Genomic DNA, 16,921 nt, shown 5'->3' with positions numbered 1-16,921 from the left:
GTTAACCAATTTGCCTGATACAACAGTCTCCATAATGATAAACCGTATCACAGATCATTTTATATTTTGTGCTTTGTCACATTAGGATTCACTCTCCCTTGTTTGAGTACTAGGAATCTGTATTAGCTCCTTCATACACGATGACGCGTTTGTCGTCATTAGGGTCTGGCTGCGACAATAAACATTGATGCTTTTGGTGTCATTAAAGCCTAAAAACTTTCATCAGAGGAAAAGATTTTGGTCGATCGGCGTCATTTTTGGAGGCGTCATAGCTTCCCTGCTCCTCGTCAGAAGTAATGAGTTGGCAACTGTGGGTCCCAATACCAGCAATAGAGCTGACAGGTTAGTCATGATAGATGTATATACAAGAAATCTTATTCACAGCTTATGATAAAAGGGCTTATAAGTATAGCCTTGGTGCTGTAGGTGTCTCTTCAGTGCCCAGCAGTGTCATCCTCGTCCACGAGTCTTTTTTTTATTTTTTTTTCAAGGTGATAACTTTCATCTGTATCCATCTGTATTCTATAGTCTTAATCCCAAAAGGGATGGTCACAAATTAATTGATTCCATGTCACCCTGTCATCTGGTAATTGATTCCCCTACCTCCAGCTCACACCTCCCTTTCTCATCTCTCCACACCACCTCTTCATCACTTCCTCAGCTTCTCCCACCCCCCTTCTACATCACTCACATACACTCTTCAAGTCAGTTTCTCATTCTTCAACCTCTCCACGTGTCCAAACCATTTCAAAGTATTTATCATAACACTTTTAATCACATCCACATCAGCACCACAGCGCTTCTTGACGTTTCCATGCAATTCCAGAAGTTCCCCTCAGATCCCTCATTTCCACTACTCTCACTAGTGTGTCCTTCCAACAGGGGCCAAGCTTCACTACAATATGTCATGCACTGACTTTTTTTTTTTTTTACTTGTCATACAGATGTAAATATTGCAATGTGTCTAAAGTGAAAATTAACGTATTTAGTATGGTGATGTTTTTACTGGTGTATTCTTGCTATTTTTAGGCAAATTGGTTCAGCTTTTGAGAAACTTGTGAACTGTTGTGATTAAATATATCCTTCATTAATTCCTTCAGTACAAAAGGTCTTTCCTGAGTCAAATAAAACCGCTTGAACAAAACAAGGGTATACTTTAACTTGCGTCATCAGTCTGAAAGGAATGAAGTGAAAAATCTAACAAAAATGCCAAAATTAAAACGAACAGCTACGCGGACTCATTTATTGTAGCACTCGGGTAGGTCAGATGTTAATACAGCCTCTGATGACTGACCTACTTTGCTGTGAGATTCTTAGTCAGTGTCAAGAGAGTTGGTGGAACTCTTCGGAACTCTGTTGTTAACAATGGCGCACAGAGGTTTAGCCATGGAATATTCACAATAGATCATTAGAAGAAACCTCTATCAAGAAAACACTTGGGTAATATAGAACATAAATTTCAAGGGAATATTGTTCTCTAAACGCGAACCTCATATCCCTTTAACGAAAGGCAGTTCATTAATGAACCCTTCCAAGAAACTTTGTCTACTGTGAAAAATTCCCAGGATGACAGGCTTCAAAACATTACATGTCAATCTCTCATCCCCGTAAAGTATCCCTTCAGTGAATCCTTCTGAGAAACTCGTCAATGTTTTTGATCAATGTGATCTCTGAACTTAAGGCTTTATTGAACCACGGTTTAATGGGTGTGATCAGCTAAGGGAAATGAAACGTTAAGCCACAAAATAAGAAACATGTAGTTTATTTTTTGTACAAATAAGTAGGGAAGTAGTCAGGAAGAGAGGTGTTGTTAATGGCACAATGGATAACGGAATGATTCTTGGAAACAATGAACCAACAACCTAGTTCAGATGCTATGCTCTCTTTACTTTAATTTGGTCTTAAATTGCAACATCTCCGTTTTCAATTATGAGCTTTAACAATACAGTAATATTATTATTTGGTGCCTGTCATGAAGAAGTAGACAAAAAAGATTTCGAGCCAAAGTATTAACTACTTTCTGCCACCAACCTCCGTGAAATAAGCTGCAAAAGGATGAAAATCTGGGCCATGTTAAAGTGAAATACTCATAGTTTTTGTTAATATGGTTAAATTAACTTCCTTAAGGTCGTTATGAGTCTACATTACTTCTTGGTGCTGTATACTTGACTGAACAATCTGCTGAATGATGTGCTCAGGAAGGATTGTTGGCATGACGTACGTATTCACTGATTGGTGCATTTTATACTGACTGATGATATGAATTGTGCATTTGTAAAAGTACATAAACTAGTATGTAAGCTAGATTAATAAACTTATAATTTGTGTAAGTGTAGGTGAGGAGAAGGATTTTTAACAAACATTTTGATTTATTACAGCAATATAAATATATTATTATTATTATTATTATTATTAAAAATTGCAACCAGTAGTGTCAGTAGACACTATGATTTAGTCATGAAAAAATCTGTACAAAACTGTATCGCGTTGATAAGAAAAGATCCACATCTGCCCGTGTTGTCTATTGTTTGTGTGTGTGTGTGTTTTTTGGCTTAATTCCCATCACCCTCAATGAGGGGTATTAGGACAATCTTTTTTTGTTCTCACAGTGATGAAATTCACTCCCATACCACTTGATGCAGCCTATCTAGGGGGCCATTTATAGAAGGAGCATGCGATAAAATGCTCTCAGATTGGCTAGACGTACCTCCTTCCACATGACGATCAACACTGGTCGAATCTCCTTACCCTAGTCGGCAGCCCAGAGCAGATCACAGCGGTTGGAGTTGATCATGACTACAACCTGGTACAATAGGGTGTGGGCGGTGAGGGTCAGGAAGTGTCTGTAGGAGGGTATGTCTAGCTAATCCCTGAGGTCGATGATGGGAGGGCGAGATGGGGTGCCCTCCACTGCCGGAGGAGAGGAGGACTCACTGACCTCCCCCTCGGCCAAGGAGCCGGTCAGCGCATCCTTGGCCATGGAGGCAGTGTCAGAAGAGTCCTGCTCTTCCTCAGTCATTGATGGTGGATGGTGGACTTCTGCTGTGGTCTGTGCCATGGTCATTTCTGGAGTCGAGTCAGTGATCGGAGTGGCAGTCTTTCTGTTGAGAGAGGGCCTCCAGCCTCAGCCTCTTCCTCAGTGTTCTACAGGGGGCAGTAGGTCGTCGCTGCTGCCAGGCCCGACGCTCCCACCGGCGAGGAACCGAGTATACATCGTGGGTGAAGCACTTGGAGATGACAAGGTGAGGCAGCCTGTTTTCTTCAAAGATCTTAGGTAAGAAAACATGCAAAGCCCCCTTATCACCCTCACAGAAAGCCTTCGCCGGCACATCTCCACGACGGTGTTTTGCTCCCCAGGACTCAAAGAATCCCTGGCCTGGTGTCCCCGGGCCGTGAGACGTTGCTGTGCATGGGCAGAACCCTCCTGGCCCAGTAACATCCCGGGCCTCAGGACCTTTAGGAGTCCCATATAGACTAAACTCCACTGTCTCTGCATCACCAAGGGAGCGTTGGAGGTGCCATGGATTTGATTTAATGATCGCCTGGCGGTCAGTATCCTGGAGTTTGATGAATCCATACCCTACTCTGGCAAACCACGGTCCCTCTTATCTTCTGGGCTGCTGGAGACTGTGGTTTGCTGGATGCCCCCCTCAACAGGTCGCAGGCAATAGCAGCAGCAGGAGATGTGCTTTCCATGGCTGTTGGTTATTCTCTCCTCTCCTCCCCCGTCTATTATAGTGTCCGCTGCTTGATTTATATAGCACTTTTTCCCTTGCTTCCTGGTTTACTAATGGTAAGAGCAATGAAACAGTTCCACTTCTCACCAGCAAAGAACACAACACGAAATAATACGAGTAGATGTGTATCCTAACTTATGAATGCGGCTCTGCATGTCTCTTGCTTTATACATTAACTGTTACTCAGTAAGAGAAAAGTTCTATATTTTTCACCTTTTTCGTATGCCCCTTTGATATACGAGTGTAATTATATCCTATGAAATATTAATGCACTATGCATGAAAAAAATGTTAGTGTTGAGGTAGCTAGATTAGTGAGATGTGAGATAATATATAAAGAGAATCCTAAAAATATATTGGCTGTCCTAAAATAAGATTTTCATGGAAAGCTCAATGTATGAATATATGAAAACATTTCTCTTTTTAAACTGAAAGATAGAATGACATACCAAAATGTTCTATATTGATATCACATAACAAATCATGACTTAATAGTTGTTTCATTTACAGTAAAATTTGGGTACTCTACATGGGACGGTTTTTATCAATACCTCATACATTCTTATGTCCTTTTTCTTTCAAGTCCAAGTGACAGGTGATTCATGTCGTGGGACTTCTCTTTATCTCAAGACCAGTTTGAGTCATAGAAAATTGGTTCACCCAGCCAAACAAATACTGTGCAGAAGTCTGATTTCCTATATTATCAATAAAACCTGTGATGGCCAAGAAAGATTTATCAATTCAAGTGCATGTGCAATTTATGTTAATATTCATTTTGTAGATGATACAAAATGTCAAGCATATTACTTAACCTACTCATTAAATATGAGTTAGCAGGGATAACGTTGAGCAGAAGAGTCGGACTATTTCCAACATCCATCCTCTGTAGTGTTACACTGATTAATTTAAAGCAGAATGTGGATCAATACATTTTTATCAAGTGTACATTGGTGTTGAACTGAGACAAAACTTTGTTTCAGGAATTCTTTCCTAACTCGCTAGTGGTGAAATATCATTTTCACAATAGTCACTGTCTTGTCCTATGTTTGCAGGGAAAAAAAACAATGTGGGGTTCTCTTATTATATCATTTTCCCCATGATATATTCAGAAGGAGGCTACGACATATTTGCCAGTGCTCCGAATTGGCTGAATAATTAAAACAATGACATCACAGACTCCTCACTTTTGAACATTCTTTATCAGCAGAAATGTAAGTTTGCCACAGAGTCATTCACTAGAGAAACCTTTCATTTAGTTTCTCTGCTATTGTGGGTCAAAACTCAGAACACACAGCCAGCTGTTTGTATTGCTGTAATCACCAGGGTATATTGTTTAGTGGTATATTGGGTCTTATGAAAACAACAAATTTGAAATATTAATCACTTTTCTTATTTCATCTTTGACTTGCTATGTGTTACATTAGGGCATTATTAGAACAACAAAGGAGAAGTTTTAATCACCTTGTTTTTTTAACTCTGATCCGCTTTTGTAATAAATAAGGACTTAGCAACAAATCCAGAATGTAATCATGTCTTACTTTTCATTTGTGCAATAATTACCTGTATATCCTTGCATGAAGGACGAACTCATCATTTGATTGTGTATTTAGTGAAAGATGATACAGAGCAGATTTCCATGCATTGATAAATTACCAGACTATGTCAGTAGGGTATTATATGTATATAAAAAAAGTTAAAATACAATTTAAGGCAAATCTTTTTTATTTACCCTATGCTAAAAGTTTTGTGACTTCATGTCCATACTACTCGATAATTCCTTTTTACTTGCGGTAAAGTCGACGGATCAACAAGTGGTACACCAAGGGGACTTTTTTTCTCCTTCAAGGAACGTTTGAATATAATTATCTCTATCCATGGATGAAGGATCCAAAGGCCAGGAGCCAGCCAACAGTTTCCTCCAAGAAAAAAAAAAAAAAAACATGGTAATGCCTAATTCAAGGTCCATTCATTTCATAATTCCTTGACACACTGCGTTTAAAAGACTGGAGATCACAGGAAATAGGAAATACAGACAGGGAGACAGTTCCACAGCAGACGTGTTTCATACATGAATGACTGAGAGTAAAGGTTAACTCTCGCATTAGAGAGTTGGACAAAAAAGGGATGAGAGTTTGTTGCCCAACGGGTGCTATGGGCCCATTATAATAGTGGAGGAAAGCAAGCAGACAGTTCAGAGGAGCAGTGACAATAATTTGAAGCAGTTGCAAAAAAAGATAAAGATGCAACAGTGCAGCGAAGAGAAAGAGGTTGAGGGGAGCCAATAAGAGAAGGAGAGTCAACCCCTTAACCGCGGGGTTGTTTTTGCCTGACTTGTGTGTCTCGCAGGCATATTCGCACTCCGACACTCTCTAAAAATATTTGCCAAAAATCAGTTATTAGTCCTAGAATATAATTATATATGCACATAGCACATACCTTCAGCTTTCTCCTGGGATGTTTGTTGAGCTTTCGTCGAGTACCGTTGGACTTGTGGAGACCTCTGAAGTTGGGTAAATAAGTCTCCACTTTACACTTCCCGACAACCTGTAATATGATTACCACAGCCTGATATTATCACTAGAAACACTATCCTATTATTCTCAACTAGTTTGGAATCCATACTCCAAAAAAAACAAACACTGTGAAAGCGATAAAAATTATGAGCGTGTATGACCTTCCCACTTGACATCGTTCGCCGCTGGTGTTCTGTCATTTATTATTCATAAAAACACTCACACTTTATATTTCTATTACTATATAACACTTATATATATCTACAGTCTTTATCCATAAGTTTCCTTCAGTAACAGTAGTTTATTGTCACTGTAGGCACATTTTCTCTTTCAGTAAAATACGTAGCATTCACTTTCTCGTCCTGTATACTAGCGTTGAGAGTGAATCTGTCATTTCATTTTCACTGTCATAACTAATAGTATTCATACATGGTAGAGTGAAACTTTCACTTTCATTACTCCTAGTATATATACTCGTATTCTTATAATACTACACATTTACATATCTATTTACATTCTTTATTATATTTACATTATTTACATTTCTGTGAAGTTTTTAGGTATGGGGGTGAGATTGTTGTGGAGTGGATATGGAAGTTGTGTAGATTGGCTTGGGAAGAGGGAAGGGTTCCAGATGACTGGAAATCAGGTATAATTGTTCCTCTGCACTAAGGAAAAGGGGAGAGAGAAGTATGTGGTAACCATAGGGGTATTTGCCTTCTTAGTGTGACTGGTAAAATATATGGTAGAATACTCATGGATAGGGTTAGGCATATGACAGAGGAGCTAGTTGGAGAAGAACAAGGGGGATTTAGGAAGGGAAAAGGATGTGTAGATCAGATATTTGTTCTAAGATGTTTAGTGGAGAAGTATCTAGAGAAGGGAAGGAAAGTGTATGCTGCCTTCATGGACTTGGAGAAAGCTTATGACAGAATAGATAGGCAAGGTATGTAGAAGGTATTAAGAATGTATGGAGTGGAGGGGAAATTGTTGACTGCTGTGAAGAGTATGTACGAGGGATCTAGGGCTACGGTGCGAGTGGATGGTGAGCTGAGTGAGTTCTTTGATCTCAATGTGGGACTGAAACATGGGTGTGTGATGTCTCCATGGCTGTTTAATATATATATGGATGGGGTTGTAAAGGAGGTGCAAGGTAGGGCAGTGGATGTGGGGGTGGCCCTAATGAATGAGGGTGAGATTTGGAAGCTTCCGGTGTTGCTGTTTGCTAATGATACAGTATTGTTGAGTGAAGATGAATGGGAGTTGCAAGGTTTGGTGAATGAATTTGGGACAGTGTGTAGGAGGAGGAAGCTGAAAGTTAATGTAAACAAAAGTAAAGTTATGGTGTTTGAGAGGAATGAAGTCACAGAGTGTGCAGTGAGGTTGGATGGTGAGGATATGGAGAATGTGAGTGCATTCAAGTACTTGGGTAGTGTGATGAGTAAGGATGGAACTTTGGGGGATGAAGTACATGAAAGGGTACAGCAGGGAAGGAAGGTTGTTGGTACACTAAAAACAGTGATGAGAAATAGGGAGGTGAGTATGGAAGTTAAGAAGTCACTGCATGATGGTATTGTGATCCCTACCCTGACGTATGGAAGCGAGGCGTGGACCTTGCAAGAGGGGAACAAGTCAAGAGTGAGAGCAGTGGAAATGAGTTACTTGAGCGGAGCATGTGGAGTGACGTGGAGGGACAGGTTGACGAATGAAGAAGTGAAGGAACGTTGTGGAGTAGATGTGGATGTGGTTGAGAAGATTAGGAGAAATACACTGAGGTGGTTTGGACATGTGGAGAGAATGGAGAATAAAAGACTGACTAAGAGGGTGTATGTAGGTGAGGTGGAGGGAGGGAGAGGGAGGGGTAGACCGAGGATGAGGTGGAGGGATGGAGTTGAGAGGTATATGAGGGAGGGGGGGGTGAGTTGGGGGGAGGGTAGTCAAATGGTGGGTGACAAAGTGACTTGGAGGCGTTTTGTCTGCGGCCACCCTTTGCGGGATTAGGGCGTCGGGCTATAGACAGATAGATAGATAGACATTTCTGTTTTATTTACACTGTGTTATGCAGTCACTTGCAGTAACTTATAAAACTATTTTCCACTGTTCACTTATATTTACATTCATTGCTTTGACTTGCTGTTTACACATTATTTACATTTCCACTTCCACTGTTTTACTCACCAGATAGATCGTAGTCACTGTCTATCATTTTCATTGACAAATTAGCCACTTCACGTTCCACGGTCACTTACCCCTTTATCTCTTTCCACACGAGGTTTAGTAGGGGGTAGAGGTCACAGGGCCCTTTGCATGGGGCTAAAAAGGGGCGTAATTGGGCAGGCGCAATTCCGACGTGCTTTCACCTTGAAAGATGACAGTAAACTGAATAATGTGGTGGCCTGCCTGCCTAGGGGAAGTGCAATGCTGCCAATGTCAGCAGGGTGAAAGCTGCTAATATATATGCTATGAAATGATTGGCAGAAAATCTAGACAATACATAATAAATCAGGTAGTTCCAGATGTAAATATCACTTAGGCTTCTCCCTTCCTTTCTTATATATATTTTTATTACGAGAATAGATTAAACGGCATATTTCAAGGGGAAATAAACAGCGAAAATTAGCGAACGAGTGCATGTGAGGTGTTGTCAGTTGATAATTAGCCAATGCCAGGTGTATGGCACTATCACTTGCCTTATTTCTTTCTTGTATATATTATTTGGTATAAGATAAGGGCATAGGGCTTATTTCAATGGATGAAGTCAGTGGAAAATTTCAGGGAAGATGTACTTAGCATAGCACGGCCGGGCAGGCGAGAGGAGAGGGTAATGGAGGGGGGGTAGGGAGGGGAGTCAAGAACGGGAAGAAATGGCTAAATTGTCAACAATAGATGGAAGTACAGATGAGATTATGAGTGCTGACTAGTGCTGGACGCTGGCAGTACTGATAGATGATACAACCCACCACTTGAAAGCCCGGGCGAATTCCAAATATCACAGAATCACAAAAGTGACGCCCCGTGGTATGATCCCTTGCTCCCAAGCATCTCAAAAGTGATGCCCCACGGTTAAGGGGTTAATGAGACGAAATGCCTTCGACACCACCTTGTTGAGATGTCTATATTTGGGAGCCTCCCAAGACATGAGAGTTGCACTCTGCACAGGGGCGAAAAAAAAAACGTATGAAGTCAACAACTGTGCAAAGATGAAGCAGGTACAGAATCGGCTTACCGCACCTAATCTTTTGAATCCGGATTTTACAAGAGAGGTAATATAAGCTTTCCAAGATGTATCCCGAGAGAATGAAACTCCACATATGTTTAAAGATGATGCAAGATTGAGTTGGATATTGTTAAAAATTAGAGGGTACTCTTGTGTAAGAGTTTGTTGGGTTGCTAGATGTAAGATATGGCTTTTTGATGCACTGAAAACAACAGGATTACACTTACCACAATCAGGGATATGAGCTAAGTAAGACATTACGTGTGGCATAGCCTCATCTCTTGCTTATAGAACTAACTGCTGAGATGGTTGCTGCAGGAAGCGAATGGAAAGGTGAAGGGTGGAGTTATCAGCATATGAATGGATGGGGATAGATATTAGATGCACACCTTAGAAGGTCTTTGATGAATAAAAGGAAGAGAGTTGGTGATAGGACAGAGCCCTGAGGAACACCATTACTGATAGCTCTAGAAGAACGGTGGCTGTCTACAACAGCAGCTTTAGAAAGACCAGAAAAAAAAGGTAGAGATGAAGGAACAGATAAAAGGATAGAAACCGAGAGAGGGTAGTTTGAAAATTATAGTTTATGCCAGACTCAGTTAAAAGCCTTTTAGATGTCAAGTGCAATGGCAAAGCTTTCGCCAGTCCCGAAAGGAGGATGACAAGGAGTCTGAAAGGTAGGTGAGAAGTTTGCCAGTGGAGTGTCCCTGGCGGAACCCATACTGGCGATCAGAAAGAGGGTTGTGATACGAAAGATGCTTAATTTATTCATTAATTTATTTTTTGTTCAGAATAGGTTTGATAACTTTTGGAACACAGGATGTTAGAGCAACTGGGCATTAGTTAGGGGAATGGGAATGGTCACCCTTCTTTGGGACAGGCTGAATGAGAACAAACTTCCAGCAAGAAGGAAAGGAACAAGTTGATAGACAAAGGCAAAAGAGTTTACCTAGGCAGGGTGTACAGTAAGCACAGAAACATAAGTCTTGAGGGCAACAGGAGGGACCCCATCTATCCCATATATCTTGTTGGTGATGAGGCCATTGACAGCAGAAAATACATCAATTGAAGAAATATTCAGCATCAGCCATGAGGAAGTCAGAGGGAGGAAGTGATGGTGGAACACCAACAGAATCGTGGAAGGTAAAATTGGAGGAGAAAGTTTGAGCGAAGAGTTCTTCTTTATCAGTAGAAGAAAATTCCATCAGAGAGGTAAAGAGGAGGGACGGATGATGAGTTAAAGTTGTTAGAAAGGTTTTTGGTAAGGTGCCAGAAGGAACGTGAGGAATTCGGGTCAGAGAATTCAGAGCATTTAGTACAAATTAAAGTATTTTTAGCAGAGTTAAGAATAGACTTAGCATGATTCCGGAGAGAAACATAAGAAATGAGATTCATAGGTGGGGTGGCTCCGGTACCATCTGTAGGCCTTATTTTGGAAAGCTCTGAGAATTTTTTTTATTTAATACAAAGTTGCTCGGCTTGAAATTTTTAGTTGATTTTACATGTCAACTGCTGCCTCAGCTGATTATTTAGGAACTGTCAATTTTGGCCATAAGGAGGCATTATATTAAAACAAATTCACATATTCTTTGAATTTCAATGAAACTTTACTATACTCACTGCAATACTTTTGGCGCAGGTCTGTGAAGATAGATTCTTCTTGTTTTATTATCGGCAACCGAAATAAGTAACAATTTGATGTAAACTGAGCAAAGCTCTTTTGTAGTCATAAATATAATTATATGTTATATATACCGGTATCGAATATGTAATCACTTTCCTTATTCTGTTTTTCATCATTGTAGGCCCAGTATTTTTTTTCCTCTCACATCTGCATTTTACTTACCAAACAGTAAAGAAGTCTCACATGCAAAAAGAAATAGAAAGGGAAGGAAAAATACTGCTGTAGGTATTGTAAAGCGTTTGAGATGTCTTCGTGTTTCTGTAACACATACACATGTATATCCTTCTGTGTTCTTGACGAAAAACTGTGTCACAGCACCACGGTGGAACATACTCAGATATACCCATGAATAGATGCTGTGTTTTATGTGTGGATAGAGTAACTGGCCAGACTTGGACCCTCTACTGTTATTAACAGAATCATAATCATATATACTGTAATATATGCTGTTATGGCAGTAGAAATAGGTGAGTGCTTTATATCTGGAGATGTGAAGAACATTCTAGAAATTAAGTGTTTTGCCATATGATTGGGTTAGTGGTTTATATCTGGGGATGTGAGGAACATTCTACAAATTTCGACATGTCGGATTTTCTTTCTCTCTTGCCTTAGGAATCAGTTCTTGGCATTATTGTTATTGTGCAAAGTTAATTTAATTGCATTATTGTGTCGGAAAATGTGAGTTCTCTCCTAGGTTCTAGAATATGCATTATTGCCCAAAAAACATATGAGTTCTCTCCTAAGCCAGAGAATAATCTGTGCTGTTCTGGCAGTGTTCAGGTGGTATATAAACGGCCGTCCTGCCTCCGAGTCAGTGAGTGACAGCCAATCAGAGAGAAGTGACTGTCAGTAATAAGTGACAATTAGTCAGTTAGTGGCAGACGGACAATGACAGAGTTAGTGAGCAGCAGTTAGACAGCGAGAGTCAGTCAGTGAATGGACAGTGAGTTAGTAGTAGTGAGTGAGGACAGAGGTAGTGCAAGAGAAACAGAAGCCACCGTGTAGTACGAGTGTACCTCAACTATGCCTGGCACGAATATAACCCTGAAATATTAAGCAGCCTTTGATTAACATCCTGGCTTGTTTACATGTTCTCGACGTATCAACGAACCATATGGTGTAAGAATTGATGTCAGGAGTGCGATATATACTGAGAGATGGAGACGCAATGACAGGCTGTCCGAATGGTGGGCATATCTACGGCAGATATACTTGCAGTATTTAGAGCACAGCAAAAACAAGAGAAACAAGAAGAAGAGAAGAAATGTTGAGAAAAAAGAAACAGCAAGATGAATCTTATCGAGAACACAAGAAACAGCAAAAAGAACAAAAAATGAGATATAGTCAGTGTTGAAAGCACGCAAGAATTACAAACGAAAGATCGAGAAGAACAAAAAGAAGCCAAAGCACAAAACCATGCAAGACTAGTGAAACAGCTAAGTGGGCAGAGACAGGAGCTTCACCAGCTATGTGAGAGCTGCAGGATGGGAGCAGGAAACTGAAACAACAACGAGAGGTGGTGTACTCAGGCAGGGTAAGAGAAGTGAGGGAAGAGGTTTCCTGAATAATGGAAGATAAAGTGAAATTTGAAATCCAGGACGTGAGGAACAGGGACGATGTCCTTGAACAGTGTTTGGCTGTGTGTCAATACCCAGCACACCCCATACGTGTCAGAGGCAGGTGCGTGGAGGGGATGGTGAGATTGATGGAGCACAGTATCATGCCCAGTGATAGTTTACATAGAACCAGAGGAGATTTTGGTGCAACTGAATGTAGTGGGTTATTGGTAGCTTCCAGAGACTTTGCACTGAGCTGAGCTTGGAGGACCGGTTGATGTCAGGATGCTTCTGATCGGGAAGGAGACCCTGGTCATGCGTGTTGCCAACATTGACCTCTACATACTGGGCTTGGACTGCCTGGTGTCCTGCCGCTGCCTGCTTGACTTCCATTCAATGCGGATGAGGCCAGGAGGAATGAGTGTTTTGCTGAGGGCTGTGGAGCATGAAAGCCTGCTAGTGATGACCAGGTGGGCTACAGTTATTCCCCCTAAATCAGAGATGCTGCTGCCCAGCAAGATCAATGGTGTACTGTACTCTGCCTTGGGACTGGTGGAGCACGGCAACCATGGCATGATTGGAGGAAGAGTGATGGTGGGCAGGACCTTAGCTACCCTTATGGCAGAAGAAGCACCCGTCATCACAGTCTTCACTTCGTCCTCGTAAGATATTTCAGGGCACAGTTGTGGAACTGTGCCAAGAAGCCGATCAGGAACCACCAAGCAGTTCATGCAAAACGAGTAGGGTTAAGCACGAGGAAGAACTACTCAATCACTTTGCAAGGAGTGCCCAGTGTCTGGAGAAGCAACAGATGGAACAGTTCAAGAGGTTCTTAGTAGGATGCGCTGGTGTGCATTCCACAGGAGACCTCGACCTGGAAAGTTCACCTGGAGTGAAGACGAGGACCTGTTGGACTCTGGAGATGAGAGAAGGGCCCAGGAAAGGGATGGAGACACTGGCAGCACTGGCAATCAAGGTCTCCTCATCTTGGGTACAAAAGCTGCCAGCCTTCCCTTGCTCAATGGTCAGGATGCTGCAGTTAGAACAGACAATTTGGTGGGAGGTTCAGGAACACAAGGCACTCCAAACTCAATGGGACCTAGACAGCAGTGGCGACGGCAATGACTTGCAAGTCCGTACAATTATCTTGTATTTATTTGTATATCGGTAGGCTTAAGTGGGGACAGCACAGTTTTGAGGGGGTATCTGGAGATGTGAAGAACATTCTCGAAGTTTCATGTCTCCTTGATTTTCTTTCTTATCTTAGGAATTAGTTCTTGTCATTAATGTTATTGTATGTTGCTAGTTTAAGTGCATTCTTGCTTAGGCAAATGTGAGTTCTCTCCTAAGCTCCAGAATATTCTGTGTTGTTCTGGTAGTGGAGTTTGGGGGTATTTAAAGGGACCATCCCGCCTCTGAGTTAATTAGTGAGTGGGAAACAGTCAGAGAGGAGTGGCAATCAGTTAGTGGTTTTCAGTCAGTTAGTTAGCAGTGGATGGACAGAAACAGAGATTAGTGAACAACAGTCAGACAGTGAGAGTCAGTCAGTGAACGGACAGTGAGTTAGTAGTAGTGAATTGATGGAGGTAGCCTGAGAGAGAGAGAGAGAGAGAGAGAGAGAGAGAGAGAGAGAGAGAGAGAAAGCCCCTGTGTTTTATAAGTGTACCTCTGCCGTGCCTGGAAGGAATGAAACCCTGGAGTGTTGAGAGGCTTTTGATTAACATCTTAGCTTGTCTTATAGGACTACATAATAGATAGATAGATAAATAGATAGATAGAGAGACAGATAGAAGCAGGAAGTCAAATGATGAGGTGTTGTGTCTGCGAGAATCTAGCAGCGCTAAACATGCTTACACGGAGGAAAGCTGACGACAGCGGCCAGTAAGGAGATGATGCAGTTAGCTGTCAGCAGTCCTCTCGTGAGAAAGATCTGTTGCCATGAGGAACATACGTGACACACCCCTACTACACCAGATTTTAGAAAAGAGAGTTTAGAAGGAGACAAGCGACCCTAGAGAGAGGTCGAGACAGAGATTAGCCTTAGAACAGAAAGAGAGAGAGATAGCGAGACAGGGAGGTAGGTACCCGGGACTTATACTCTTATACCTGTTTAATATTTCCAAGACAAATAAAAATAGTCCCATACTATTCTTTACCTCTCCCGTCACTACATGACATCTGGTGGGGAAACTACTACAAGATATAAAAGCCGCTCGACCACAAGTCTAAAATATACTTCTCTACAAGTAACTACAAAGTCTTTATGACATTTGGTGGCAGCGAACGTATACGAACCTCATCTACGAATCAACATTAAATTCCTACAAAATATCAAGATTGAAAAGAACCAACAATATCAGCTCCTGACAGTATTCTCTCCATCCTGCCCCCTCCGTCTCCCAGATCATTACGCTGATGCAGAGGTCAAGAGATCACTCGACGCCTTGCAAGTAGCTTAACGACAAACCAGCAAATGCGGACATCGTCTCCGAATTAAAAGCAAATTTCTACAAAAGCAACCGAGACTACAAGATTAGCTTCAGTTCTACAAAGTCTACAGCCATCTACAATCAACTACAGCCATCTACAATCAACTACAATTAACAACTCTACGTCGTCTGTATAATCTTCTACACGCACCTACAAGTAGCGGCAGTCTTCATCCCACAACGAATAAATCACTAGAGAAAAGGACCGAGAAAACTTCCACATAGAATAAAGGGAACAAACAAACGAAGAGTGAGACACGACTCACAACTCATCTTACTCACTCGTCTTCACTCAAGTTACTCATCGCTACTCATTCACTCACCACAGCTACCAGTGTGGGAAGCCGACGTCACCATGTGCTGAGATGACATCACAACGCGAGTCTGCCATGCCAAGCAACGTGTGACTGACACCAGGCACTTCTCACCCACTACTCATTACTCATTATTCACATAGCTCCTACTCATATTCACTTATTTTCACAGTTAAGTTGGAAATTCGACGTTCTATGCTGAGGTTTGCCTGGGACAGCCGTTAACCACTACAAATACCAGGCCATGGAGTTTCCTGAGTATTATCGTCCATCAACACACCACTAGAATTATCAAGAGATCTTCAATCAAACCTGTATTTTCTTCCAAGATCGACTTTTGTATCGACACACCTCTACGATCTGTATCAAGTGGGTAAAATTATACTTGCTTATTTCTTCTCAGTGCTAAAATTAGCTATATTCAACTTATTTACTCATCTAGTTTGCTAGGACATAAATAAACAAGAGGCGTATTTCATAACATCATATCTTAATGACAGGAATATTTTCGCCACCACCCACGTTAATACCAGATGACACACAAATTGCCACAACATCAGACTCACAATTAAGAGACAGCCCACCCATTGTACAACCCACACCACACGTTATAGATAAGGAAACAAATACGGGAGTTTCGGATGATGAGTGGGAAACCCCTTCAGACGTAGAGAGTATCGACTTTGCAGCTGCCTTGAATACGTATGCCAATATACTTAACAGGGTTCACCGGTCCGGTCATACATATTCTACCATTCCCTCACATAACGATAAACTCGTACAAGTTGAATTAACAGGGCAATCATTAAATATGAATCAAAAACCAAATACTGCTGATCTAAAAACCACACCTCACGTTTTTGTGTATCACGAGGATAAGACTGCCCCAAAATTCTCTGGCACAGACAAGGATCGCATTGATGTCATTTCATTAATCAGTCAGTGCGAACAAATGTTCATCAAGCGCCACATACTAGATGAACAAGAGAAAATTGCTATTTTTTCATCTTGCATAAGCCAGGAAAGATGTCCAGCAAGCAATTTATTGCGCTCCGATAAGCTACATCGTGCTAGGACATATGATGAATTTAAAACTGAATTTCTGAAGAAATTTTCTGGAGGTATGAACTTCTTGCCAGGTATAATTCCAGAATTACATAAAATTGTAGATCTTGTAAGGGAGCACACTACAAACCATGTGCTCAGTGAAATAACTGCTGATGTCTCCACAATCAAGAGAACCCTATTAGCTACTCTGGAGAATTCTAAGTGGATAACAGATGATGGAAAGATGTCCCCAGACCTCGTCGTGGACATCATTGGTTATGTAGCTGCCTTGTGTAAATTACCTGATAGAACCCTTAAGATCGCCAAAACAATCGCGTACACCCCGGGAATGTGCTTACTAGACT

This window comes from Coenobita brevimanus, chromosome 43, assembly GCF_032717465.1.
Source record: "Coenobita brevimanus isolate Jiangsu-jjx chromosome 43, ASM3271746v2, whole genome shotgun sequence".
Taxonomy (NCBI): Eukaryota; Metazoa; Arthropoda; class Malacostraca; order Decapoda; family Coenobitidae; genus Coenobita; species Coenobita brevimanus.
The sequence above is the reverse complement of the archived record's forward strand: the minus strand, read 5'-3'. Positions refer to the sequence as shown.